Here is a 27,115-nt window from a genome sequence, read left to right on the forward strand (position 1 = left end):
GAGGCAAGAGCATCTGAGACCGGGTGCTGGGATGACAGGCAAAGGAAGGGAGTGGATTCCAGGTCTGGGGAAGAATTGGCTTTGAGGGTGAAGGACAGGAGGATGTCATGGTTGGGACATTCCCTGAGAAAATGAGGACCAAGAGCAGGCAGAGCAGGTGCAATGGGGGCAGATGCTAGGAGTTCAGGTTCAGTGTGAGAAAACTGAGCAGCCTCTGAGAGTTTAAGGGTAGGTCAAGTCCACGGTTGAATTCATAAGACCTCAATGATCTCCTAAAGCTCTATTTACACAAACAATCACATTGTGGGTCAGGGCTTCGATGTAAGAATTTGGTGAGATCAGTTCCTAGCACTCAGATCAGACCTGGTGCATTCAGATGGATGGACTGTGGCTGTTTGGTGCACAGGCCCTGGGGGCTACAGAGCTCCAGTTTAAATCTTAGCCCTATCACTTTCCACATGGGTGAACTTTAGCCAGCCTGTGGACCTTGGTTTTGCTTCATGTCCAAATCTGTATGTGAGAAAGCAACTTCTGTTGCTTTTGAAGTGTAAGTCAATGTTTTGACTCCCGGTGTCTGTAACTCCACACTTTGCCATGTGCTGTTCTAGGCACTGGAGAGATTGCAGAGGAAGAAGCAGGTGAAATACTGTCTTCGTGGATCTTACCTCCTGGTGCTGAGACTGGCCGGCATCACACATGTGCAGCGGCACAGCGATCCTTTGACCACAGACACCTGCTCCGGAGTTACTCTCTGAGGATGTTCACACTCTCCTTTCTCCTCATCTTCATCTCTTCCATTTCAGTTTGTATTAGACTCTTTATGAATCTCTCTTGTATCTTTTTTAAAAAGGTTTATTTATTTGAAAGTCAGAGTTACAGACAGAGAGAAGGAGAGGCTGAGAGAGAGGTCTTCCATCCGTTGGTTCACTCCCCAGATCTGAAGCCAGAAGCCAGGAGCTTCTTCTGGGTCTTCCACACAGGTGCAGGGGCCCAAGGACTTGGGCCATCTTCTACTGCTTTCCCAAGCCATAGCAGAGAGCTGGATCAGAAGTGGAGCAGCCAGGTCTTGAACCAGCACCCATATGGGATGCCAGAACTGCAGGCGCAGACCCCCTGTCTTGTATCTCGATGTCTTCCAAATTTTTTTTTCACCAAGTTTGTCCACCAGATTGCCTTGAATGTAACTCTCCATCACTCTTGAAGGTAGAGTTGCATTTTGCTTTCGTTAGTCACTTGTGTGACCTGCAGTGACCTTTGACTGACCTACTGCCTTCTGTTAAAGATTGCCCCAAACAGGAGACCTGACCTTATGCTGCTCTGCCAGCAATTTCTTCTCTTAAACCCCCAAATCGAAAGCCAGCTTCACCACTGCAGATGTGTGCTTACTCCACCTCTCCTGAGGTACTATGGTTTGAATGCCTATCCCTTACATCACTCATTGAATTTTTTAAAAAAGATTAATTTTTATTTTATTCATTTGAAAGGAAGAGTAAGTAACAGAAAGAGAAAGAGAGACAGAGAAAGGGATCTTCAGCCTCCTGCTTCACTCCCCTGATGGCCACAACAGCTGGCATTGGGCCAGGCTGAATCCAGGAGCCAGGAACTCCATCTGGGTCTTCCATGTGGGTGGCAGGAACTCAGGTACTTGAGTCAACATCCACTGGTTCCCAAATAGATTAGCAGGGAGCTGGATCAGAAGCAGAGCAGCTGGGACTTGAATCGGCACCCCAATACGTAAAGTGGGCATCTGGAAGGCAGCTTAACTTGCTGTACCACCAAACCGGCCCCTCATGCTGAAATTTAATTGCTACTGTAGCAGTGATAAGAAATGGGACCTTTAAGAAGTGATTAGCCACGGGGATGTGTGAGCGGGGAAGGGGTTAAGTTGCCTGTTTGGGAACCTGTTGGGGTCCTGGCTCCACTTCCCATCCAGCTTCCTGTGAATGCACCCTGGGAGACAGCAGATGGTGGCTCAAGTACTTGGGTCTCTGCCATACATATGAGAGACATGGATGGAGTTCTGAGTGCCTGGCTGCAGCCTGACCTAGTCCTGGCTGTTGTGGACATTTGGGGAGTGAACCAGTGGAAGGAAGATCTCTGTTTCTGTCTCTCTGAGTCCTTTAAATCAAATGAAAATAGGGACCAGCACTGTGGCAGAGCAGGTAAAACTGAGCCTGGGCACCAGCATCCCATATGGGTGCTAGTTTGAGTTTCAGCTGCTGGAATTCCAGTCCCACTCCCTGCTAACGCACCTGGAAAATTGCAAAGGATGGTCCAAGTGCTTGGGCCCCTGCACACACATGGGAGACCTGGAAGATGCTCCTGGATCCTGGCTTTGGAGATGAACCAGTGGATGGAAGATCTCTCTCTGTCTTTTCCTCTCTGTCTCTCTCTGTAACTTTGCCTTTCAAATAAATAAATATTAAAAAAATGAAAATAAATAACTTTTAAAGTTTAGCTGTGGATGCTCCTAAGGAGGCCCTTACAAAGTTCTCCTGATATCATTTAAGTACCTCAAACCAATTTTACTCCACGTTACCTTTGTTGACATTTCTAAATACAACTCAGCTCCTGGTAAAAGCCATAACATTCCCTGAACACTTAATAATGTGATTGGCAGTCATTTTTCTACTCCTCCTGGAGCACAATTAATGCAAATGTGTGTAAGTTGGAGTTTGCTTTCTTTTTTTTAAAGGTATATTTATATTTTGAAAGGAAAAATTACAGAAGAGAAAGAGGGAGAGATCTCTTCCATCTGCTGGGTCACTCCCCAAATGGCCACAGCAAGCCAGGAGCCTGGAACTCCACCCTGTCTCCCACATGGGTGACAGAGACCCAAGTACTTGAGCCATCTTCTGCTGCTTTACAAGGCACATTAGCAGGAAGCAGCCTGTTCAGATGGGATGCCAGCATTGCAGGTGGTGGCTTCATGTGCCATGCCACAGTGCAGGCTTGCAAATTAGAGTTTTCAACTCTTCTTATTGCATGGAACTGTGGGAGTGCCAACCAAATTTCTTCTGCTATGAAACTTCTAGTTGCCTCTTATGGAGACAACCACTGGCAACCCACACCTGAGCCAGGCTCGGGAAGGTGGATAGCAGCTGAGCAGGCAGGCAGCACAGGAGAAATGCAATGTGAGCCAGGCACTCCGATGGTGCAGTGCCCAGATGTGGGGCAAGCAGTGAAGGTGCACTTAGGAAGCATTTGCAGGTGGAGAATGTTAAAGTCATTTCATAAAATATGAGTCTTATTCTAAGTGAAAGGCCCACATGGCTTGACCTATGAGTTAAATCAAGTTTAAAAATTACCAGTGTTCGTTATATCAGTTTGTGTGGTTTTTATGGTTTAATATGGATATTGACAAAGGGATCACATAAATAAGACCAAGTGTCTGCTAGTAACAATAGATAGAATTAAAAAGGAGAGAATGATCCAACATGGGAAGCAGGCCACACAGCAGACTCATAGAATGACAAAAGCCCTAAACAGTGCTCTGGCCTCAGAATCAGCCTTTAAGGCATTCAGATCTGGCTAAAAAGCCCAAGAGAGCATTTCAGGCATAGAAAGCTGAGAGACTGTGGCAAAAAATGGCCTACATGAAAGACCTCTGTGAGTGACAGCCCAGTGGAAAGAAGGGACCATCAAAGAAGGAGGCACCTTTCTCTGAAGGGAGGAGAGAAATTCCACTTTGATTATGGCCCTGTCTAAATAATGTTGGAGTTTGTGTCTCAAGAAACTTCATAGCCTTGGAAGGTCATGACAAGAGTCTCGGGTGATCACTGATGTCATAAATAACAGTGTCAATTAAATCAACAACAGGAGTCACTGTGCACTTGCTCCCCATGTAGGACTTCTGTCCTTAATGAGTTGTACTATGTAAAACTTGTCTTCAAACAGTACTCTATACTTTGTGTGTCTGTGTATGTGCAAACTGTTGAAATCTTTACTTAGTATAGAGTTGATCTTCTGTATATACAGATAATTAAAAATGAATCTTAATGAAGAGTGAGATGGGAGAGAGAGTAGGAGGTGGGATGGGAGTGGGGGTGGGAGAGCGAGTATGGGAGGAAGAACAGCTATATTCCAAAAAGCTGTACTTATGAAATTTATATTTATTAAATAAAAGCTTTCAAAAAATATGGACATTAATTTGAAGACCAACATGAATGCAAAGCACGGGCTCGCAGTTTTGGTGGTGGAAGAGTCACACAGAAATGTCTGAAGGCTCACTCATGAGTGCCGTGCTTTAATCTGCCCTTCCATGGGGCCAGGAGGGCTTTCAGGAGTGAGATATTTGGAAAACTTTATTTGTAAGGAGCTACTTACCAAATGTCAGCGTATTGTTAACTGGGAGATACGGTTTGCTTGTTTTCAATAGGAAAACCTATAACCAGAAAACAACTTCTTTTCAAAATTAGAGAGACCAAAGTGGAAAGGGGCCATACAATTGTTACCGACAATTGTGTTTGCTTCTTGGCTCATTTGTAAGTGGAATTTGTCAGGAGGTCAACATGCAATCCAGATACAGTTGATTGGGGCTCATGCTAGAGCGCAAGGGAGACAGCTTGGCAGGAGGAGGCCCCACTGCAGGGCTCAGTGAGGGAGCTGAGCTTCCCCCTTGGCACAGAAACTTTGATCTGCATCTGGCCTGGAGTCCCCAGCTCACCACTTTCGACCCACGGCACCCGTCCTGGGATGTCCCATGCACGTAACAAACTTGCATGCCTTCTCTCCTGTCAATGAGTCTCTGGTCAATTTGTTTCAGCAAATTCAGTTACTGACTGAACCTTCAAAAGTGGGAGAGAAGGTCTCTTTGCCCCATAATCATTGTTAAAGCCAGGTGACAGGGTCGTGAGATCTCTAGAAAACAGGACAAGAGGAAAAGACACCATGAAAAGAGTGAGAGGTTAATACGCCACGGAGTGAGAGAAGACATTTATACACCTCAAAATCCACAAATTGGTATCCAGAACATGGACTAAACTGCTATAAATTCAATCATAAAACGACAAATTACACATTAAAAATTTGCAAAAGATTTTATCAGTCATTTCACAGAAGAAGATATCAAAATACCAATAACAATGGGAAATATATTTTATATCAGTAACAACCAGGGACATTTAAATGAAAGCTGCAATGAAGCTTTCAGCATAAACGCTTAGATAGAAAAGCCTAAAAATTCCACATGTTGATGGGGATGAAAAACTAACTCGGATACACTGTTGTTAGGAGGGCACAATTTAAGAAACAATTTTTAAGGTAGGCAAATTTCATGTACACAGATTTAGGGACATAGTGATTCTTCCCATCCTACCCTCCTGCCCACCCCTTCTCCCACCCTTCTTCTTCCTTCCTCTCCTATTCCCACTTTTTTTTTTTTTTTTACAGGCAGAGTGGACAGTGAGAGAGAGACAGAGAAAGGTCTTCCTTTTTCCATTGGTTCACCCCCAAGTGGCTATGGCTATGGCTATGGCTGGCGCACTGCGCCGATCAGAAGCCAGGAGCCAGGTGCTTCCTCCTGGTCTCCCATGGGGTGCAGGGCCCAAGCACTTGGGCCATCCTCCACTGCACTCCCGGGCCACAGCAGAGAGCTGGACTGGAAGAGGAGCAACTGTGACAGAATCTGGCGCCCCAACCGGGACTAGAACCCGGTGTGCCGGCGCTGCAAGGCGGTGGATTAGCCTAGTGAGCCGCAGCACTGGCTATATTCCCACTCTTAATTTTTACAATTATCTGCTTTCAGTTTACATTATACTCATAAGATTAACTCGACACTAAGTAAAGAGTTCAGCAAATGGTATGAGAAAAAAGCACTGATCATCAACAGTAGAGACAAGGGCTGTAAACAATCATTGAAGCTCAAAATGTGTATTTCTCTCCTAAATAATATGTTTTTGGTACTGCATTAGTTATCAGAGATAAGGGAAAACATATGCTATTTGTCTTTTTGGGACAGGCTTACTTCCCTAAATATAGGAGTTTCCAGTTGCATCCATTTTGTTTCAAAATAAAATATTGCATTCTGTTTTTTTATGGCTGAGTAGCACACCACAGTGTACATATACAATGTCTTAATCCAGTCTTTAGTTGATGGACATCTGGGTTGATTTTATATCTTAGTTATTGTGAGTTAAGCTGTAATAAACATGGGGTTGCAAATCACTCTTTCATATGCTGATTTGATTTTGTTTGGGTAAATTCCCAGGAGTGGGATGGCTGGGTCACATGTAGATCTACAGTCAGATTTCTGAGGTATCTCCATACTGTCTTCCACAGTGGCTGCACCAGTTTACATTCCCACCAACAATGGACTGGGGTACATTTTCCCCCACATTCTCGCCAGCATTTCTTGTTTGTTGATTTCTACACTACAGCCACATTTTCTTTTTTTAAAGATTTATTTTATTTATTTGAAAGAGAGTTACAGAGAGAGGTAGAGATAAAGAGGTCTTCCATCCACTGGTTTACTCCCCAGATGGCCGCAATGACTGGAGCTGTACTAATCCAAAGCCAGGAGCCAGGAGCTTCTTTCGGGTCTTCCATGTGGTGCAGGGGCCCAAGGGCTTGGGCCATCTTCTACTGCTTTCCCAGGCCATATCAGAGAACTGGATTGGAAGAGGAGCAGCTGAGACTAGAACCAGAGCCCATATGGGATGTTTGTGCTTCAGGCCAGGGCTTTAACCCACTGTGCCACTGCACTGGCCCCTCATTGTGGTTCTGATTTGTGTTCCCTGATGGCTAGTGATCCTGAGCATTTTTTCATGTGTCTGTTGGCCATTTGAATTTCCTTTTTTTGAAAAATGCCTATTTAAGTCCTTTACCCATTTCTTAAATAGATTTTTTGCCTTTTTTTTTAGCTCTTTACAGTTTCTGGATATTAATCCTTTATCAGTTGCATAGTTTGCAAATATCTTCTCCCATTTTATCACTTGCCTCTTCACCTTTCTGAGTATTTCCTTAGCAATGCAGAAGCTTCTCAGCTTGGTGTAATCCACTTGTCTATTTTGGCTGTGTTTGCCTGTGCTTCTGGGGTCTTTCCCAAGAAGTCTTTGCCTATGCCAGAGTTTGTTCTCTTACAGTAATTTCATGGTATTGGGTTATAGATTTAGATCCTTGATCCATTTTGATTTGATTTTTGAATACAGTGTAAGGTGGGGGGTCTTGTTTCATTCTTCTGCACACAGAGATCCAATTTTCCCAGCACTATTTGTTGAAGAGACTGTCCTTTCTCCAGAGAGTTATTTTAGCTCCTTTGTCAAAGATCAGTTGGTTGTAGATTCATGGATTGATTTTTGGAGTTTCTATTCTGTTTCATGATCTACATATCTATTTTTGTGTCAGTACCAGGCTGTTTTGATTATAACTGCCCTGTAGTATGTCTTTTTTTTTTTTAAAGATTTATTTATTTATTTGAAAGTCAGAGTTACACAGAGAGAGAAGGAGAGGCAGAGAGAGAGAGAGAGAGAGAGAGAGAGAGAGAGATCTTCCATCTGCCAGTTCATTCCCCAGTTGGCTGCAACAGCCAGAGCTTTGCCGATCCGAAGCCAGGAGCCAGGAGCTTCCTCCAGGTCCCCCACGTGGGTGGAGGGGCCCAAGGACTTGGGCCATCTTCCACTGCCTTCCCAGGCCATAGCAGAGAGCTGGATCAGAATTGAAGCAGCTGGGACTTGAACCGGCGCCCATGTGGGATGCCGGCACTGCAGTGGCATTTAACCGCTATACCACAGTGCCAGCCCCATCCTGTAGTATGTCTTGAAATCTGGTATTGTGATGCATCTGGTTTTATTTTTGTTTTATAAGAATGCTTTATCTATACTGGTCTCTTGTGTTCCCATATGAATTTTAGCATTATTTTTTTCTAGATTTGAGAAGAATATCATTGTTATTTTGATTGGGATTGTATGGAATCTGTAAAATGCTTTGGGTAGTATGGACATTTTGTTGATATTAATTCTTCCAATCCATGAACATAGAAGATTTTCCCATTTTTTTTGGGGGGGGGGAGTTTCTTCTATTTCTTTCTTTAATGTTTTGTAATTTTCACCAGAGAAAACTTTCCCCTCCTTGGTTAAATGTATTCCAAGATATATAATTTTTTCTGTAGCTATTGTGAATGGGATTGGTCTTAGAAGTTCTTTCTCAGCCATGGCATTGTCTGTGTATACAAAGGCTAATTTTTTTGTTAATTTTATATTTCTCCACTTTACCAAACTGTTTTATGAGTTTTAATAGTCTCCTAGTAGAATCTTTCCCCCCATATATAGAAACATGTCATCTACAAATAGTGATAATTTGATTTCCTCCTTTCCAATTTGTATCCCTTTGGTTTCTTTTTCTTGCCTAATGGCTCTGGCTAAAGCTTCGAGAACTATACTAAATAGCAGTGGTGGGAGTGTGTATCCTTGTCTGGTTCCAGATCTTAGTGGAAATGCTTCCAACTTTTCCCCATTCAATAAGATGCTGGCTGTGGGTTTGTCATAAATTGCTTTAATTGTGTTAAGCAATCTGCATTCTATACCCAATTTGCTTAACATTTTCATCATGAAAGGGTATTCAATTTTATCAGATGCTTTCTCTGCTTCTATTGAGGTAATCATATGGTCTTTCTTCTTTGTTAATGCAATGTATCATATTTATTGATTTGCATATGTTGAACCATCCCTGCATACCAGGATATTTCCCACTAGGTCTGTGTGAATGATCTTTCTGATGTGTTGTTTGATTTGATTGGCTAGTATTTTGGTGAGGATTTTGGCATCTATGTTCATTAAGGATATTGGTCTACTGTTTTCTTTCTCTGTTGTATCTTTTTCTGGTGATGCTGGCCTCATAGAAGGAGTTTTGGAGGATTCCCTCCCTTTTAATTGTTTTGAATAGCTTAAGAATTGGAATTAGTTCTTCTTCAAAAGTCTGGTATAATTCATTAGTGAAGCCATCTGGTCCTGGACATTTCTTTGTTGGGAGGGTCTTTATTACCAATTCAATGGGAGGGCAAATTGACATAATTCACAAGAACACAGTACTGGGGCCAGCGCTGTGGTATAGTGGGTAAAGCCACTACCTGTGGTGCCAGCATCTCATATGGGCACCGGTTCAAGTCCCAGTTGCTCCACTTCCCATCTAGCTGTCTGCTATGGTCTGGGAAAACAGTAGAAGATATCCCAAGAAGATATCCCACCCTGCACCCATGTGGGAGAACCAGAAGAAGCTCTTGGCTCCTGGCTTCAGACTGGCACAGCTCCAGCTGTTGTGGCCAACTGGGGAGTGAAGTAGAGATGGAAGACCTCTCTCTCTCTCTCTCTCTCTCTCTCTCTGCCTCTCCTTCTCTCTCTGTGTAACTCTGACTTTCAAATAATTAAATAAATCTTAAAAATAAGAACACCATACTTGGCTATTTATAAGGATGGAGATACTCACATACACGCTATGTGACTCATCAATTTCACTGTAGTTGGATTTCCTGGAGGAATGAGTGCACTAGATGAGATGGAATTAAATGGTAAGTTTATTTTGTTGCATATATTTTGAAGTCCATGCATATGAGCATATTCAAAAAGCCTGTGGAAAATTAATATGAAAAACAGTGCATAGATTTCAAAATTTTTGAACCAAAATAAACTTAGCTCATAATTCCATTTTCCACAAAATGTTTGAAGTACCCTCAAATATACAAGAATATTCAAATCTTTGTTATTTATTAGGGAAAAAATTGAAATACAAGTCAAGAGTGCATTAGCATACAATGAATAAACTTGTGGTACATACATGCATGCTAACAAGTTAGATTACCCAGATGAAATGAATAACTTCCTGGGAATGCACAAACTACCAAAACTGACTCAAAGAAAAATAGAAAATCTTAACAGATCTATATTATCATCAGTGATAAAAACATCCCCCAGTAAAGAAAAATCCAGGTTCAGCTAGTTTCACTGGGTAAATTCTATGAGACAGTTAAAGAAAAGCACCAAAGTGGCTCAAAATCTTTCTAAAAAAAAGAAGGAGGAGGAGGAGGAGGAAGAGGAGAATGAAGAGGGGAAAGAAGAAGGAAGGAAGGGAGGGAGGGAGGGAGGAAGGAAGGAGGGAGGGAGGGAGGAAGGGAGGAAAGAAAGGAAGGAGGGAGGAAGGAAGGGAGGAAAGAAGAATAGGGTACACTTCCTACACCATTCTATGAAACCAATGCTAGCCTAGTCCAAGGCCAAAGACATCACAAGCAAGTTATAGGCAAATATCCCTTATGAAAATAGATGCCAAAAAGTCTTCAGTAAAATCACAAATCCAGCAGTATATAAAAGGAATTGTGTCACAAAAGCTCATGAACCTTATCTCAGGAATGCAAAGGTGACTCAACATAAGAAAAGCAATCAAAGGAATGCACCATTCAATGGAATGAAGGGAAATCACATGAGTGGAAAAAAACAGTTTTAAAAAATTGAACACGCTTGGGGCCGGCGCTGTGGCACAGCGGGTTAATGCCCTGGCTTGAAGCACCAGCATCCCATATGGGTGCCGGTTCTAGTCCCGGCTGCTCCTCTTCCAATCCAGCTCTCTGCTATGGCCTGGGAAAGCAGTAGAGAGACCTGGAAGAAGCTCCTGGCTCCTGGCTTTGGATTGGCGCAGCTCCAGCCAGAGCGCCATCTGGGGAGTGAACCATCGGACGGAAGTCCTCTCTCTCTCTCTCTCTATGCCTCTCCTCTCTCTGTATAACTCTGACTTTCAAATAAATAAATACATCTTTTAAAAAAATTTGAACATGCCTTTAACATGAAGACACTTAGAAAACTAGGAATAGAAGGGAACTTCCTCAATATAGTAAAATGAATTTATGAAAAAAACCACAGTTAATATCACACTCAGTTGTGGAAGATTTTCCAAAGCTTTCCCCTAAAATCAGGAACATCACCAGTATGCCCCCTTTTGCCACTGCTAGTCAATATCATACTAGCCAATGCAACCAGACAAGGAAAACAAGACATGTAAATTGAAAAGGAAGAAGTAAAAGTTTCTTTAGTCACAGATGACTTCTCTATTATATATGGCAAATTACAAAGAATGTACAAAAACTCTACTAGGATAATACATTAATTCATGAAATTTGGACAGTATAAGATCAATATACAAATATTGGTTGTTCCTATATACCAACAGTGAACTATCTCAAAAGAAAATTAACAGACTAATTTCTTTCACAACGGCATCCAAAAGAGTAAAATGTGTAGGAACACATTTAACCAAGTAAGAGATTTGTATACCAAGAACTGCAAAAACGAAGCTAAAATAAATTAAAGAAGACTTAGATAAATGGACAGTTCATGTTCATGGATTGGAAGACAGAATATTGTTAAGACTGTAATACTAGCAATATTACTCAAAGCAATCTGCCAATTCAATTGATCCATTTAGAAGTCTAGCAGCTTTTTTAAAAAAATTAATAGAGCAAAACCAGTTCTCAAATTCACATGGAATTTCAAGGAGTGCTGATTAGTCAATACAATATCAAGCACAAGAACTAAGTTGGAAGAGTCATACTTACTGATTTCAAAGTTTACTACAAAGTAAAACAGTGTGGTATGTCCATAGATTATAAAGATAAATGGAATAAAATAAAAAAATCCAGAAATAAACTCTAACACATTTACAGTCAACTGATTTTTAAGTAAAGGATCAAAACCATGTATGACCAGTTGGCTTTTGACAAGGACAATGGGCTCATTTAGTACAGAAAGAATGGCCCTTTAAACAAATTGTGCCAGCAAAAGAATAAACTCAGATCTTTCCTCATTCTCTATTAAAAAATAACCCAAAGTGGATCAAATACCTAAATGTAAGATTTAAAATGGGCTGGTTTTGAGGTGCAGCGGGTTAAAGCCCCAACCTACAGCAGTGGCATCCGGGTTGAGTCCTGGCTGCTTCACTTCCGGTCCAGCTCTCTGTTATAGCCTGGGAAAGCAGTGGAAGATGGCCTGAGTGCTTGGACCCCTGGATCCACATGTGAGACCCGGAAGAAGCTCCTGGATGCTGGCTTTGGATCAATTCAGCTCCAGTTGTTGTGGCCATCTGGGGAGTGAACCAGTGGATGGAAGACCTTTCTCTGTCTCCACCTCTCTCTGTAACTCTGTCTTCCAAACAAAGTAATTCTTTAAAAAAAGATTTAAAACTATGAAACTCTTAGAATAAAACATAAATATAAATCATTATAACCTCAGACTAGATAATATTTTCTTAGATATGAAAAGCACGAAGAAATAAAAGATAAATTTAACATCAAAATAAAAAGCTTTTGAGTATCAATGGACACTCAGAGAACAGGAGAAAAAATTTTCGAATATCTAATACATACATTTTATAATAATCTAGCATCCAGAATATTCAGAGAACTCTTACAACTCAACAATAAGAAGACAACTTAATTAAAAATAAGCAAATTATTTGAATAATAATTTCTTCAGTGACAAACTTAAATGGCTAATAAGCCCATGAAAATATAAGTATAATTATTCATTAGGAAAATGAAAGTCATAATGAGATAACCACTGCACACATGAGGAAGATAACTAAAAAGGTAGAAAAATACCAAGTGTTGCTGAGGCTGTGGAGAAATTAAAACCCTCATATGAGTACACTTCTGATGGAATGTAAAGCTAGTAACCAGGATGGAAGACAGTTTGGGAGTTTCTCAAAAAGTCAAATACAGCATTTCCATGTGACCCAACGGTTTCACTTATGGGTATATACCCAAAACAATGAAAAACAAATTATGTTAGAGTTCTCCAGAGAGACAGAACCCATGGGATGTGTATATATATGTAAATATGTGTACTTGTGTGTGTGTGGAAAGAGAGAGGGAGAAAGAGAGACTTTGCTTTGAGGCATCAGTTACAGAGACTGGCGAGTGTGCAGTCTGCAAGGTGTGCTTGCAGATGAGACCCTGGGGGAGCTGACACCGCCATTCAGGTCTAAGCAGGTGGGACCCAGGGAGAGCCGACACTGCCATTCAAGCGTAAGGCTGACTGGTGGAGATCTCCTTCTGTTCCGAGGAGGTCCATCTCTCAGGCTTCCAACTGACAGGATGAGGTCAACACAGATACGCACATTATGGAGGGCAGCCTGCTTTACTCGGAGCCCACTGACGTGAAAGTACATGTCATTTAAAACACCCACTGGAAGAATGTCTGACCAAATATCTCGGCACCATAGCCCAGCCAAGTTGATCCACAGAATTCACCAAGTCTCCTACCCCTCATCAACTTGGCGTATATGTGCATCTCCTTAAACCATACTTCTTTTCAAAACAAAGACAGCCACATGGTCCTACTTCTGCCCAACGTGGTAAATCATCCTGCCTCCAACTGAAAATATACTGAGGCTGTCCCAGAAGAGGACACTGAGTCCTTGGGTCTTGTTTGCTCTTTTCTTTGGTTGTCTGCAACTTTATGATGCAAGGTTTACAACACTTAACAACTATGATACAGTGTAACCAATGGAACCACATGCTATGTGTTTATACTTACATAGAGGAAAGTGGGAATAAAGGTTCACACTTAAACATATTCATAAGAAAATATGGAATAAATACTCATGGATTACTGTTGTGGTTTCTGAAGGCAGTCATGTAGTGGTAACTACCTTCTTCACAACCCTTTCCATACTCCATTTGCCCTCAGCAACCACCTCAGCTGGACGTAGCTCTCTACCTGGTGCAGTTACCCAAATTCCCATTCCTGAATGGTCTTGGCCATTAGCAGCCCTGCCTCAATTGGTTGCTATTGTCTCTCCAGGGCTGTGGCTATAAGCACAGGGCTTTCACCATATACCCATGTACAGTTCCAAATATTGTATTCACCCTAAAGAAAACTCCTTACCTGCTAAGCAGGTGCTCCCTCTTCCATTCTCTTCCTAGCCCCTGGCAACTACAAATCTGCTTTCTGTGTCTGTGGATTTACCTACTAGATATTTCATGTAAACGAAACTGCACAATGTGTCACCTTTTGTGTCTTCTTTGTTTACTTAACACAATGGTTTTGAGATTTCTGCACGTTGCAGCACGTGTCAGCACTTCATTCTTTCCAATTAAATCATGTCACATCAGCTATAAATACTATAATTCATTCAGCCAGCACCCAGTGGTGAGTATTAGCTGTCTCCGTTCATCTATTTGTGTGTGAGCACTTATCTGAGTACCTATTTTCATTTTTAACTTTTATTTAATAAATATAAATTTCCAAAGTACAACTTTTGGATTATAGTGGCTTTTCTCCCCATAATCTCCCTCGCACCTGCAACCATCCCATCTCCCATTCCTTCTCTCATCCATTCTTCATCAAGATTCATTTTCAATTATCTTTATATACAGAAGATCAACTTATACTATGTAAAGATTTCAACAGACTGTATCCACACAGACACACAAAGTACTGTTTGAGTAGTAGTTTTACTGTTAATTTGCATAGTACAACACATTAAGGACAGGGATCCTACATGGGGAGTAGGTGCACAGTGACTCCCATTGTTGATGTAACAATTGACACTCTTATTTATGATGTCAGTAATCACCCAAGGCTCTTGTGATGAGCTGCCAAGGCTATGGAAGCCTCTTGAGTTCACAAACTCTGATCTTATTTAGACAAGGCCATAGTCAAAGTGGAAGTTCTCTCCTCCCTTCAGAGAAAGGTACCTCCTTCTTTGATGGCCCATACTTTTTGCTGGGATCTCACACACAGAGAACTTTCATTTAGGTCATTTTTTTTTTTTGCCACAGTGTCTTGGCTTTCCATGCCTGAGAAACTCTCATGGGCTTTTTAGCCAGATCTGAACAACTTAAGGGCTGCTTCTGAGGCCAGAGTGCTGTTTAGGACATCTGCCATTATATGAGTCTTCTTTATCCTGCTTCCCATGTTGGATCATTCTCTCCTTTTTAATTCTATCAGTTATTATTAGCAGACACTAGTCTTGTTTATGTGATCCCTTTGACACTTAATCCTATCATTATGATCAATTATGAACTTAAACTGAACACTTTGATTAGTAAGATGGCATTGGTACATTGGAATCCCCTGGCACGTTTCTAGCTCTACCATTAGGGATAAATCTGAGTGAGCATGTGCTGAACTGTACATCTCCTCCCTCTCCTATTCCCACTCTTATATTTAACAGGGATCACTTTTCAGTTAATTTTTTTTGACAGGCAGAGTGGACAGAGAGAGAGAGAGACAGAGAGAAAGGTCTTCCTTTGCCATTGGTTCACCCTCCAATGGCTATTGTGGCTGGCGCGCTGCGGCTGGCGCACCATGCTGATCCGATGGCAGGAACCAGGTACTTCTGGTCTCCCATGGGGTGCAGGGCCCAAGGACTCGGGCCATCCTCCACTGCACTCCCTGGCCACAGCAGAGAGCTGGTCTGGAAGAGGGGCAACCGGGACAGAATCCGGCGCCCCGACCAGGACTAGAGCCCGGTGTGCCGGCACCGCAAGGCGGAGGATTAGCTTAGTGAGCCACAGCGCCGGCCACTTTTCAGTTATTTTTAAACACCTAAGAATAATTGTGTGTTAATTAAAGAGTTTAACCAATGCTATGAAGTAGAACAAAAAAAAATACTAATTGGAATAAAATAGTATTGTATTCCTTGACAGTCAGGACAAGGGCTGATCAAGTCATTGTTTCTCAAAGTGTCCATTTCACTTCAACAGGTTTCCTTTTAGGTGCTCAGTTAGTTGTCACCGATCAGGGAGAATATATGATATTGTCCCTTTGAGACTGACTTATTTCATTCAGCATGATGTTTTCCAGATTCCTCCATTTTGTTGCAAATGACCAGATTTCATTTTTTTTTTTACTGCTGTATAGTATTCTATAGAGTACATATCCCATAATTTCTTTATCTTGTTGAGTTGTACTTACTGGTATTTTTGGGCACTATGTCATTATTAAGTATGTAATTTGCAAATATTTTGTCCCATTCAGTGGATTTTTCATGTTCTTGATCATGTCTTTTGTTGCACAAAAGTTTTAAATTTTGATGAAGTCTAAATTATATATTTTTCTTGTACTGCTTATACTTTTGGTGTCATACCTAAGAATCTATTGTCAGATCCAATGTCATGAATATTTACACCCAAATTTTATTCTGAATTTTAAATATATTTTCTTTTACTTATTTATTTGAGAGGGAAAAAGAGAGAATTTCCTAGCTACTGGTTCCCTCCTCAAATGCCCACAACAGCCAGTGCTCGGCTAGGCTGAAGCTGGGAGCTTCAGTAAATCAATCCAGATCTCCCCATGTAGACAGCAGAAACCCAATTACTGAGCCATCATTGATGTCTTCCAGGGTCTGCATTAACAGGAAGTTGGAGTCAGGAGCCGGAGCTGGCATCAAACCCAGGTACTTGGACATGAGACATAGGTATCCTAACCAACATCTGAACCACTAGGTTGAATGCCTCCCCCATTCTAAGATTTTCATGGTTTTAGCTCTCTCATTAAGATCTTTGTTAAGGTAATTTTTGTATATCATGTGGGGGTGGGGAACTTTAACCTTCTGCAGGTAGATAACCAGTTGGCCACACAGAAGGCCCTGATGGCAGGTGAAATTTGGGCAGAGACCAGAACGAAGAGTGTGATAGAGCAACGCTGATATCTGCCAGGCAGAGGGCACAGCCATTGGAGACTCCAGGTGCAGACAAATGGCACACAGTCATGAAGATGTACATACAGGTATCTCTGCCAACAATTCTTGTGTAAAATCACAGACAGAAAACAATTCTTGTGTAAAATCACAGACAGAAGAATCAAATTGGAGCTGACCCCACTTAAACTGTAAGGAGGTTTGGGTTAGAAAACTAGTGAAAACAACAGTCTTGATGAAAAATAATAGCAAAGCTAAAGGTGAACAGTGAATGGCTAAACATATGTAAGGGTACTTGTAACTTTTGTGGAAAAAGGGAATTAAAAGCTAAGGTTTTTTTGTATACAATTGTTTAAAATCCATGCTTTTTTTAAAAAATATGAAGACTTCTGTGCATGCATTTCAAAATGCCTTCGCATCAAAATGAATCTGTATTTTAATTCTGTTTTTCTATGAATTTTTGAAGTGCTCACATGTCTTAGATTATTACAATTATTATGTGCATTACAGTAAACAGAGGCTTTTGTCACCCTAGAAAGGGGCAAGTACCTTAGAGGATGTGAGGTGGAGTACAAGCCACTGATTGGTGACACTCACACCACAGCGCTCCTGAAGGGGCCTCACCGAGCAGAGAGGGAGCGTGAGAGAGGCAGGAATACCTGGCACAGTCCTGTTTTCTCTGCCTTGCTCTCAGCCGAGCTGTTTGTCAACACAGATTCTCTGAGTGTGAAGCAGGAAAGTGCTGGGGGCAGAGCCCACGTGAACCCAGAAATCACCCACACAGCACCCAACTGATCCATAGTGCACAAGCATGTGCTGTCCACAAAACACAACCTTCACAAAAGATTCCAAAAAAGGAAACCACCCGACAATGCATTTCATAAGGCCAATACATAGAACACGAAATAAAATTTACAGACCAAACTAAGGTACGTAAACACAAACATCCTGGTCTAACATTTGCCAACTGACATACATGAAATGTCATAACCATGTCTAGTTTGTCCCTGAAATGCACTTCAGCAGATTAACGACTTAGGAACTCCACTAATATAATTCATTGCATTAGCAGATTAAGGGTAAAAACATGATTATCTAAATGGATGCAGAAGAAGCCCTTGATAACATCTAATGTTCATTCATATTTTTAAAAGTTTATCCATCTGTGGATTTTCTTTAACCTGATAAGGTCATCTACCAAAAGCCTAGAGAAAATACTGCACTTAGTGATGAGTGATTTGTGCATTTATTCTCTGGGAGCAGGTTTTCAGCTTAGTGATTAAGACTCCCATGTCCCATATCGGAGTGCTGAGTTTGATTCCTGGCTCTTCTCCTGACTCCAGCTTGCTGCCAACACAGAGCCTAGGAGCAGTTCAAGTAATTGGGTTCCTGCCATTCTCATGGAGACCTAGATTGTGTTTCTGGCTCCTGGCTTAAGCCCCAGTCCAGCCCTGGTCTAAGCAGGCATTTTGGGGGAGTGAACCAGTGGATGAGAATTCTGTCCCTCTCTGTGTGTCTCTCTGCTTCCCAAACAAAGTTTAAAGAATAAAAATAAAATATTTATTTTAAAATCAGAACAAGACAATAATTCCAACCATTCCCTTTAGGCGGCATTAGTCAGTGCAAGAAAAAAAAAAAGCACAGCATTCATCAATTGCATATCATATAATTGTTGTATAATTGTTTACTGTACTGCCAGGGTTCTCCAGAGAAACAGAACTACACACACATACATGAAACTCTTCAAAAAGTTCATGGAAAATGTACACTGTAAAAAAACTAGGGATGGGTTTCAAAGTTTTTACACTAAAATAATCCTTTTATTTCACTGTTCCATGATTTTTAAGTACCCTTGTATATGCAATTTTTCATCTAGGAGATATATGAGATTTATTATAAAGACTTGGTTCATACAGTTACGGAGGATGAAGGATCCACAAATCTGCAGTCAGCAAGCCAGGGACTCAGGAGAGCCTGTGGTATGGCTCCAGCCTGAGTCTGAGATCAGAGAGCAGGAGTCTGTGGTGCAAGTTCCATTTCAGCCAGCAGGCTCAGGACCCAAGAATAGCGGATGCTTCAGCTTGAGTCCAAAGACAGGAAACAAACACTATCCCAGCTCCAGGCAGTCAAGGCAGGTGCACTCCTTTATATTGGCAGGAATGTCAGCCTTTTGGTTCTCTTTAAATCTTCAATGGATTACATGAGGCTTACTTACATTAGTCCAACATAATCCAATTTATGCAGTCAACTGATTCAAACATTAGCTTCATCCAGAAACACCCTAACAGACACTCAGAATTGCACTTGATGGAATCCATGAGCCAGTCAACTTGAAGCACACAACTAACCATGATCCCTACCTGGAAAATAAAGAATTTGCTTTTTTTAAAAAAAATTATTAGTTTATTCGAAAGGTAGAATTACAGAGAAGCAGAGGTAGAGAGAGAGAGAGAGAGAGAGAGAGGTCTTTCATACACTTGTTCACTCTCCAAATAGCTGCAACAGGCAGAGCTGGGCTGATCTGAAGCCAGGAGCCTGGAGCTTCTTCCGGGCCTCCCACATGGGTGCAGGGGCCCAGGGACTTGGGCCATCTTCCACTGTTTTCCCAAGAAGCTGGATCAGGAGCAGAGCAGCCTGGACTTGAACTGGTGCCCATATGGGATGCCAGCACAGGAGGCAGAGGCTTTACCCATCATGCCACAGTGCAGGCCCTGAAAATAAATGAATTTAAGAGCAATTCTAAAATCATTTGTCCTTGTGTATACCAGGTACAGAGTTTAAAAATTCAACTTAAAAAGAGTTTCCATTAAAGCCAAAACACTCTGGCAAAAACAAAACAAAACAAAACAAAACAAAACAAAACAAAAAACAACCCTACATGAAAGATCTCCGAGTGAGATCCCAGTTAAAAAAACAGGTCATCAAAGAAGGAGGTACCTTTCTCTGAAGGGAGGAGAGAACTTCCACTTTGACTATGACCTTGTCTAAATATGATCAGAGTTGGTGAACTCAAAAGGCTTCCACAGCCTTGGCGACTCATGACAAGAGCCTAGGGTGATTACCGATGCCATAAACAAGAGTGTCAATTTGTTAAGTCAACAACAGGAGTCACTGTGCACTTACTCCTCATGTAGGATCTCTGTCCTTAATGTGCTGTACATTGAGATTTAATGCTATAACTAGTACTCAAACAGTATTTTTCACTTTGGGTTTCTATGTGGGTGCAAACTGTTGAAATCTTTACTTAATGTATACTAAACTGATCTTCTGTATATAAAGAGAGTTGAAAATGAATCTTGATGTGAATGGAAGGGGGGAGGGAGAGGGAAAAGGGAGGGTTGCGGGTGGGAGGGAAGTTATTGGGGGGGGAAGCCATTGTAATCCATAAGCTGTACTTTGGAAATTTATATTCATTAAATAAAAGTTAAAAAAAAGAAATTAAATTAAATGGAAAACAAATAGGAATGAAAATAATAATACTTGTAGGTCTTACTTGTCTAGTACATTGTGCAAGCCTATGCTCTTCATCTGCTCTAATTCATCCACTCCTCATAAAACTCTATGAGACTGGCACTATTATTATCTTCACTTTGCCAGTGAGAAAACTACAGTGTAAGGGACTCAAGTAACATGGTTGGGATTCAGACTCAGGTATGCTGGCTCTATGTCTTAACCATAAATCTATGTTTTTAACTGTACTATAAAAAATGAATGTGACAATGACTACTCGAGCAATAGTGGAATAAATGCATTTTCACCCAGAAAAAAAAATTGTGATTTATGATCAGGCAGATCTCAATTTTTGTTGATTCTCTCTTGCATTCCAATGATAATTTTCAAATGGCCTCACTCCTTTGAAAAACTTGATAGATAAAGAATTTAAAGGAAATAAAATGTTTTAAAATGTCACTTGTCATTTTCTCCTTTTATAAATCAGTTTCTGGGCCAGCGCTATGGTTTAGCTGGTAAAGCTGCTGCCTGCAGTGCCGGCATCCCATATGGGTGCCTGTTTGGGTCCTGGCTGCTCCACTTCTGATCTGGCTCTCTGCTGTGGCCTGGTAAAGCGGAGGAGGATGTCCCAAGTCCTTTGGGCCCCTGTATTGGTGTGGGAGACCCGGAGGAAGCTCCTGGCTCCTGACTTTGGATCAGTGTAGCTCTGGCCAATGTGGCCAATTGGGGGGTGGGCCGGCGGATGGGGAACCTCTCTTTCTCTGCCTTTCCTTCTCTCTCGGTGTGGTTCTGACTTTCAAATAAATAAATAAATCTTTTAAAAAAATCAGTTTCTCAGAATGTGTCAGTAGAGTTATAACGCTCATTCAGTGGTTACCCTGGCCCTACCATGGCCCAGCCCCCAGGAAAAATAGAGACCATGCTTCCAAGTTACTGTAGAAGAGATATCAACCAGTAAACTACTGGCCAACAGTCAAATCCAGACTGCAACCCACTTTTGTGTGGCATTTGAGCTAAGAATGGTTTGCACATTTTTAAACAGTGACATGTGAAGCCTACATGAAATTCAAATTTCAACATCCATAAATAAAACTGTGTTGGAACAAAGCCACACCCTTTCACTTATGTATTGCCCATGGCTGCTTCTGTGCTACAACAGCAGAGCTGCAGTTGCGACAGATACCTTATGTCCTGCAAATCCTAAAATACCCATATTTAATGTAAGGCCTTTTACAGAAAAAGTTTACCAACCTCTGTTCTAGAACATTCAATGGCTTACATGCTGGCACTTAATACAAACAATGCAAATGTTTGTACGATAATTCTGCAAATGGACAAAGCTGGCCTCTATCTACGTAAGGTTATTTCTGGAGCCCTGGTATTCAAATAACCTCTATGATAACAGAAAGGTTATAATTGCAGACTTCTGTCATTTTATACTACTGAAAATAATACAGGACTCAGTTCTAGCTCATGTGGTGCTATTGTGTAAATTGGGCACAGGCATATATAGTGGACAGTGAATTAGAGCAAACAGCCCATGCCCCCGCAGAGACCCAAACTTGTCCCAAGATGAAGGGCTGAATGGACTGAGTGCCAACTGTGCTAGGGCACAAAATCACAGCCATAAATATGAGCTCTGTGTATCAATCGCATAAAGCCTTTTTTTTGGGATTTGTTTGTTTGTTTGAAAGTCAGAGTTGCAGTTGCACAGAGAGGAGAGACGGAGAAAGAGAGGGGTCTTCCATCTGGTGGTTCACTCCCCGGTTGGCTACAACGGCTGGAGCGGTGCTGGTCCGAGGCCGGGGGCCAGGAGCTTCTTCTGGGTCTCTCATGTGGGTGCAGGGGCTCAGGGACTTGAAGCCATCTTCCGCTGCTTTCCCAGGCCATGGCGGAGGGCTGGATTGGAGGTGGAGTGGCCGGGTCTCGGACAGGCGCCCATATGGGATGCCAGCCCTTCAGACCAAGGGGTTAACCTGCTGCACCACAGTACCAGCCAATCACATAAAACCTTATCAGAAGTGCTGAACAGGGGATTCCAATTCAATCCCATCAAGGTGGCATGTACCAATGCCATCTCACTAGTCCAAGTGATCAATTGATCATAATGATAGGACTAAGAGTCAAAGGGATCACATAAACAAGACTAGTGTCTGCTAATACTGATAGAATAAAAAAAGGGAGAGAACGATCCAACATGGGAAGCGGGATACACAGCAGACTCATAGAATGGCAAATGTCCTAAATAGCACTCTGGCCTCAGAATCAGCCCTTAAGGCATTCAGATCTGGCTGAAGAGCCCATGAGAGTATTTTAGGCATGGAAAGCCAAGACACTCTGGCAAAAACAAACAAACAAACAAAAACCAAAAAAAAAAAAAACCAAAAAAACAAAAAACAAAAAACAAAACAAAAAACAAAACCAAACCTAAATGAGAGATCTCTGTGAGTGAGATCCCAATGGAAAGAACTGGCCATCAAAGAAGGCGGTATCTTTCTCTGAAGGGAGGAGAGAACTTCCACTTTGACTATGACCTTGTCTAAATAAGATCACAGTCTGCGAACTCAAAAAGCTTCCATAGCCTTCGCAACTCATGACAAGAGCCTAAGGTGATTACTGACGTCATAAACAAGAGTGTCAATCTGTTAAGTCAACAACAGGAGTCACTGTGCTTACTCCTCATGTAGGATCTCTGTCCTTAATGTGTTGTACAATGTGAATTAATGCTATAACTAGTACTCAAAAAGTACTTTACACTTTCTGTTTCTGTGTGGGTGCAAACTGTTGATATCTTTACTTAATATATACTAAACTGATCTTCTGTATATAAAGAGAATTGAAAATGAATCTTGATGTGAATGGAAGGGGAGAGGGAGCGGGAAAGGGGAGGGTTGCGGGTGGGAGGGAAGTTATGGTGGAGAAAAGCCACTGTAATCCATAAGCTGTACTTTGGAAATTTATATTAAATAAAAGTTAAAAAAAGAAGTGCTGAACACTTCAAAAAAAAAAAGAGTTTGCATTATAATAGCTGAAAAATATGTAGGATAACTAGGAATTTATAGCCAAATAGATGCAAAATATTTAAGGAGACTATCAAGACACTTAATTTAAAGATAGAGAAGTATAAATAAATGGGGTGATATAAAATGTTCTTGAAGAGAACAGTGTAAAATTCTAGAGATTTCCAAAGTGATCTATACATTCAATATAATTCCAAATTATATCCGAAAGGGATTTATATGAAATTTTTAAAAAAGGTTTATTTATTTATTTGAAAGACAGAGTTCCAGAGAGGGAGAGAGGCAGAGCTAGAAAGAGAGAGGTCTTCCATCTGCTGGTTCACTCCCCAGATGGCTGCAACAGCAAGGGCTGGGCCAGACTGAAACCAGGAGTCAGGAGCTCTATCCAGGTCTTCTATGTGGGTGCAGGGACCCAAGAAGGGGGCTGGTGTCACAGAAGATGCCAGAGGAAGTACACAGCTTGGCTTTTAGAGTAGTTGTGATAAGGGCCAAAACCAGTCAGCCAGGCACTAAAAGATTGATGCTTAGTCCTTGAGAAGGCTTGCAGTTGGAGGATGGTGCAGGTCCTTGGGCCCTGCACCCGCCTGGGAGACCAGGAGAAGCACCTGGCTCCTGGCTTTGGATCAGCGCAGTGCACCGGCTGTGGTGCCATTGGAGGGTGAACCAATGGAAAAGGAAGACCTTTCTCTCTCTCTCTCACGGTCCACTCTGCCTGTCCAAAAAAAAAAAAAAAAAAAAAAAAAAAAAAGATTAAAAAAAAAGTGTTAGGAGATTGAAATGACAATCACTGTGATTTGATCATTACAATTTATATACATGTAACAAATTGTCACACTGCATCCCATAAATATGTTTAATTAAAAATAAATAGCTGGGAGTGAAATAAGCCAGTCCAAAAGGGACAAATATCATATGTTCTCCCTGATCGGTGACAACTAACCGAGCACCAGAAAGGAAACCTGTTGAAGTGAAATGGACACTATGAGAAACGGTGACTTGATCAGCCCTTGCCCTGACTGTTGATGAACAACTTAATACGTTATCCCTCTTAGTATTTTTTGTCTGTTCTACTTAATACTTTTGGATGAATACTGTAATCAATACACAGTTATTCTCAAGTGTTGAAACTTAACTGAAAAGTGATCCCTGTTAAATATAAGAGTGGGAATAAGAGAGGGAAGAGATGTGCAATCTGGGACATGCTCAAGCTGACTTTCCCCAAACGGTAGAGTTAGAAACGTACCAGGGGATTCCAATTCAATCCCATCAAGGTGGCATGTACCAATGCCATCTCACTAGTCCAAGTGATCAATTTCTGTTCACAATTGATCATAATGATAGGACTAAGAATCAAAGGGATCACATAATCAAGACTAGTGTCTGAAAATACTAACCGATAGAACAAAAAAGGGAGAGAACGATCCAACATAGGAAGCAGGATACACAGCAGACTCATAGAATGATGGATGTCCTAAACAGCACTCTGGCCTCAGAATCAGCCCTTAAGGCATGTGGATCCGGCTGAAAAGCCCATGAGAGTATTTCAGGCATGGAAAGCCAAAACACTCTGGCAAAAAAAAAAAAAAAAAATCTCCACAAGTGAGATCCCAGTGGAAAGAACAGGTCATCAAAGAAGGAGGTACCTTTCTCTGAAGGGAGGAGAGAGCTTCCACTTTGACTATGACCTTGTCTAAATATGATAAGAGTCGGTGAACTCAAAAGGCTTCCATAGCCTTGGCAGCTCATGACAAGAGCCTAGGGAGATTACTGATGCCATAAACAAGAGTGTCAAATTGTTAAGTCAACAACAGGAGTCACTGTGCACTTATTCCTCATGTAGGATCTCTGTCCTTAGTGTGCTGTACATTGTGATTTAATGCTGTAACTAGTACTCAAACAGTATTTTTCACTTTGTGTTTCTATGTGGGTGCAAACTGTTGATATCTTTACTTAATATATACTAAACTGATACTCTGTATATAAGATAAATGAAAATGAATGTTTTTGTGAATGGAAGGGGAGAGAGAGCAGGAAAGGGGAGGGTCGTGTGTGGGAGGGAAGTTATTGGGGGGGGGGAAGCCACTGTAATCCATAAGCTGTACTTTGGAAATTTATATTCATTAAATAAAAGTTAAAAAAAAGAAAAAAAATAAATAGCTGGGGCCGCAGGAGGTTAATGCTCTGCCTTCAGCACCGGCATCCCATATGGGCGCCGGTTCTAGTCCTGGCTGCTCTTCTTCCAATCCAGCTCTCTGCTATGGCCTGCAGTGCCAGCATCCATCCCATATGTGTGCCGGTTCAAGTCCTGGCTGATCCACTTCCAATCCAGCTCTCTGCTATGACCTGGGAAAGCAGTAGAAGATGGCCCAAGTGTTTGGGCCCCTGCACCCATGTGGGAGATCCGGAAGAAGCTCCTGGCTACTGGCTTTAGATCGGCCCAGTGCCGGCCATTGCTGCCATTTGAAGAGTGAACCAGAGGATGGAAGACCCGTCTCTCTGTCTCTCCCTCTCACTGTCTGTGATCCTACCTGTCAAATAAATAAAAATAAAATCTTTAAAAATTTTAAAAAAATTACATAACTGAGATTTAAAAAATGATCTGCAGTTATACAATGCTAACAAGTTATTTGTTTTTTTTATTATTCCATCTCCTTTTCTTCCACAGTCCCTTGAAAGCTCTCCTTCTACCTTGTAGAATTGACACTGTCCTGGTTCATGACACACACACGGAAGATAATTACACCCATCCCTACATTTGTTGTCGTTTTGTCTTCTGGTGGCGCTTCAGCGCATTTAGCCCTCACAACAACCTTCTGAGCAGTTACTACGACTCTTTTCACTGGTTGATTTATGGTTCCCCAGCATTGTATCAAACATCTAAGTAAAACACAGACACACAGAAAACACCGTCAACAGTTAATATGTGAAAATAGAAAAAATAGCAGCATAAATTGCTTTTGTTTTTAATTTGGAAAAATGGAGGTAAATTCCAGAAGCAGCAAAACTGGAAGGGGTTTTTTCTACATGAGACATTCCTTTTGGAGGAAGAGTGGTGCAGGGGCCCATTATTTGATGGCACAACTGTTTTATCATTTGCATATGTATGACTAAACTGTATATATATATTTCTTTGATAAAAATAACTTACTGAGGGGCTGCTGTTGTGTTGCAGCTGGTTAACTCACCTGTGACACCAGCATCCCATGTCAGAATGCCGGTTTGAGTGCTGGTTGTTCCACTTCCAATCCAGCTCCCTGCTAATGTATCTGGGGTGATGGTCCAAGTACTTGGGCTCCTGCAACCCAGGTAGGGGACCAACATGGACTTTTGGGCTCTTGGTTTAGGCCTGGCCCAGCCCTGGCTGTTGAGGCCATTTGGGGAATGAACCAGTAGATGGAAGATCTCTCTCTCTCCTTTCAAGTAAAACAAATCTTTTAAAAAAAGTTTTAAAATTTATTGAAAAAAAAATTTACTGAAGAATATAACAAAATATGAAGTCTTAGTAGTTCACTCCCCAAGTGGCACAAGGGCCAGGGCTGGGCCAGGCAGAAGCCAGGAGCCAGGGGGTTCTTCCAGGTTGACCACGTGGGTAACAGGGACCCGAGCACTTGGGCCATCTTCTGCTGTTTTCCAAGGCCGTTAGCAGGAAGCCAGATTGGAAGTGAAGCAGCTGGGACAGCAGGTGGCAAGCCGTTAGGCCACAACGCTGGCCCCAGAAGTAATTTTTTAAATTCAAAAACACTGTAAAATAGATTATAACCCACCAATTTCTGACACCCCACCCTCGCCTCCAAGAATATTCAGAAGTGAATAGCCAGTCTTCCGCATTTTAAATACTCACTTTTCCCTCTCATTAGTGTCAGAACTGCGGGGAAAAAAAATTGATGTCCAGTAGAATGGGAAGTGCTTGCAGCTGAACGACTTGGTGGCTTTCAGCCTGCTAGGACTGCAGGCAGACGGGGAGCGTTAGCCTTGCATTTATTGTCCCGTCGTGGACACCGTAGAGCGGCGCGCCGCGGAGA

General features: G+C 41.7%; 1 long non-coding RNA gene across 1 annotated transcript; it reads right to left on the reverse strand.

Moving 5' to 3' along the window:
• Window positions 1-18,290: 18,290 nt before the first annotated feature.
• LOC138850226 (uncharacterized) lies at window positions 18,291-27,072 on the reverse strand. The gene is made up of 3 exons (XR_016236488.1): window positions 26,935-27,072; window positions 19,099-19,334; window positions 18,291-18,983 (listed from the first exon to the last, which is right to left on the reverse strand). It is a non-coding gene; the product is annotated as an uncharacterized LOC138850226 (long non-coding RNA).
• Between the last annotated feature and the right edge of the window lie 43 nt (window positions 27,073-27,115).

The sequence above is a fragment of the Oryctolagus cuniculus genome, chromosome 6, assembly GCF_051225735.1.
Source record: "Oryctolagus cuniculus isolate XC-2025 breed Fujian yellow rabbit chromosome 6, ASM5122573v1, whole genome shotgun sequence".
In the NCBI taxonomy this organism is placed as follows: Eukaryota; Metazoa; Chordata; class Mammalia; order Lagomorpha; family Leporidae; genus Oryctolagus; species Oryctolagus cuniculus.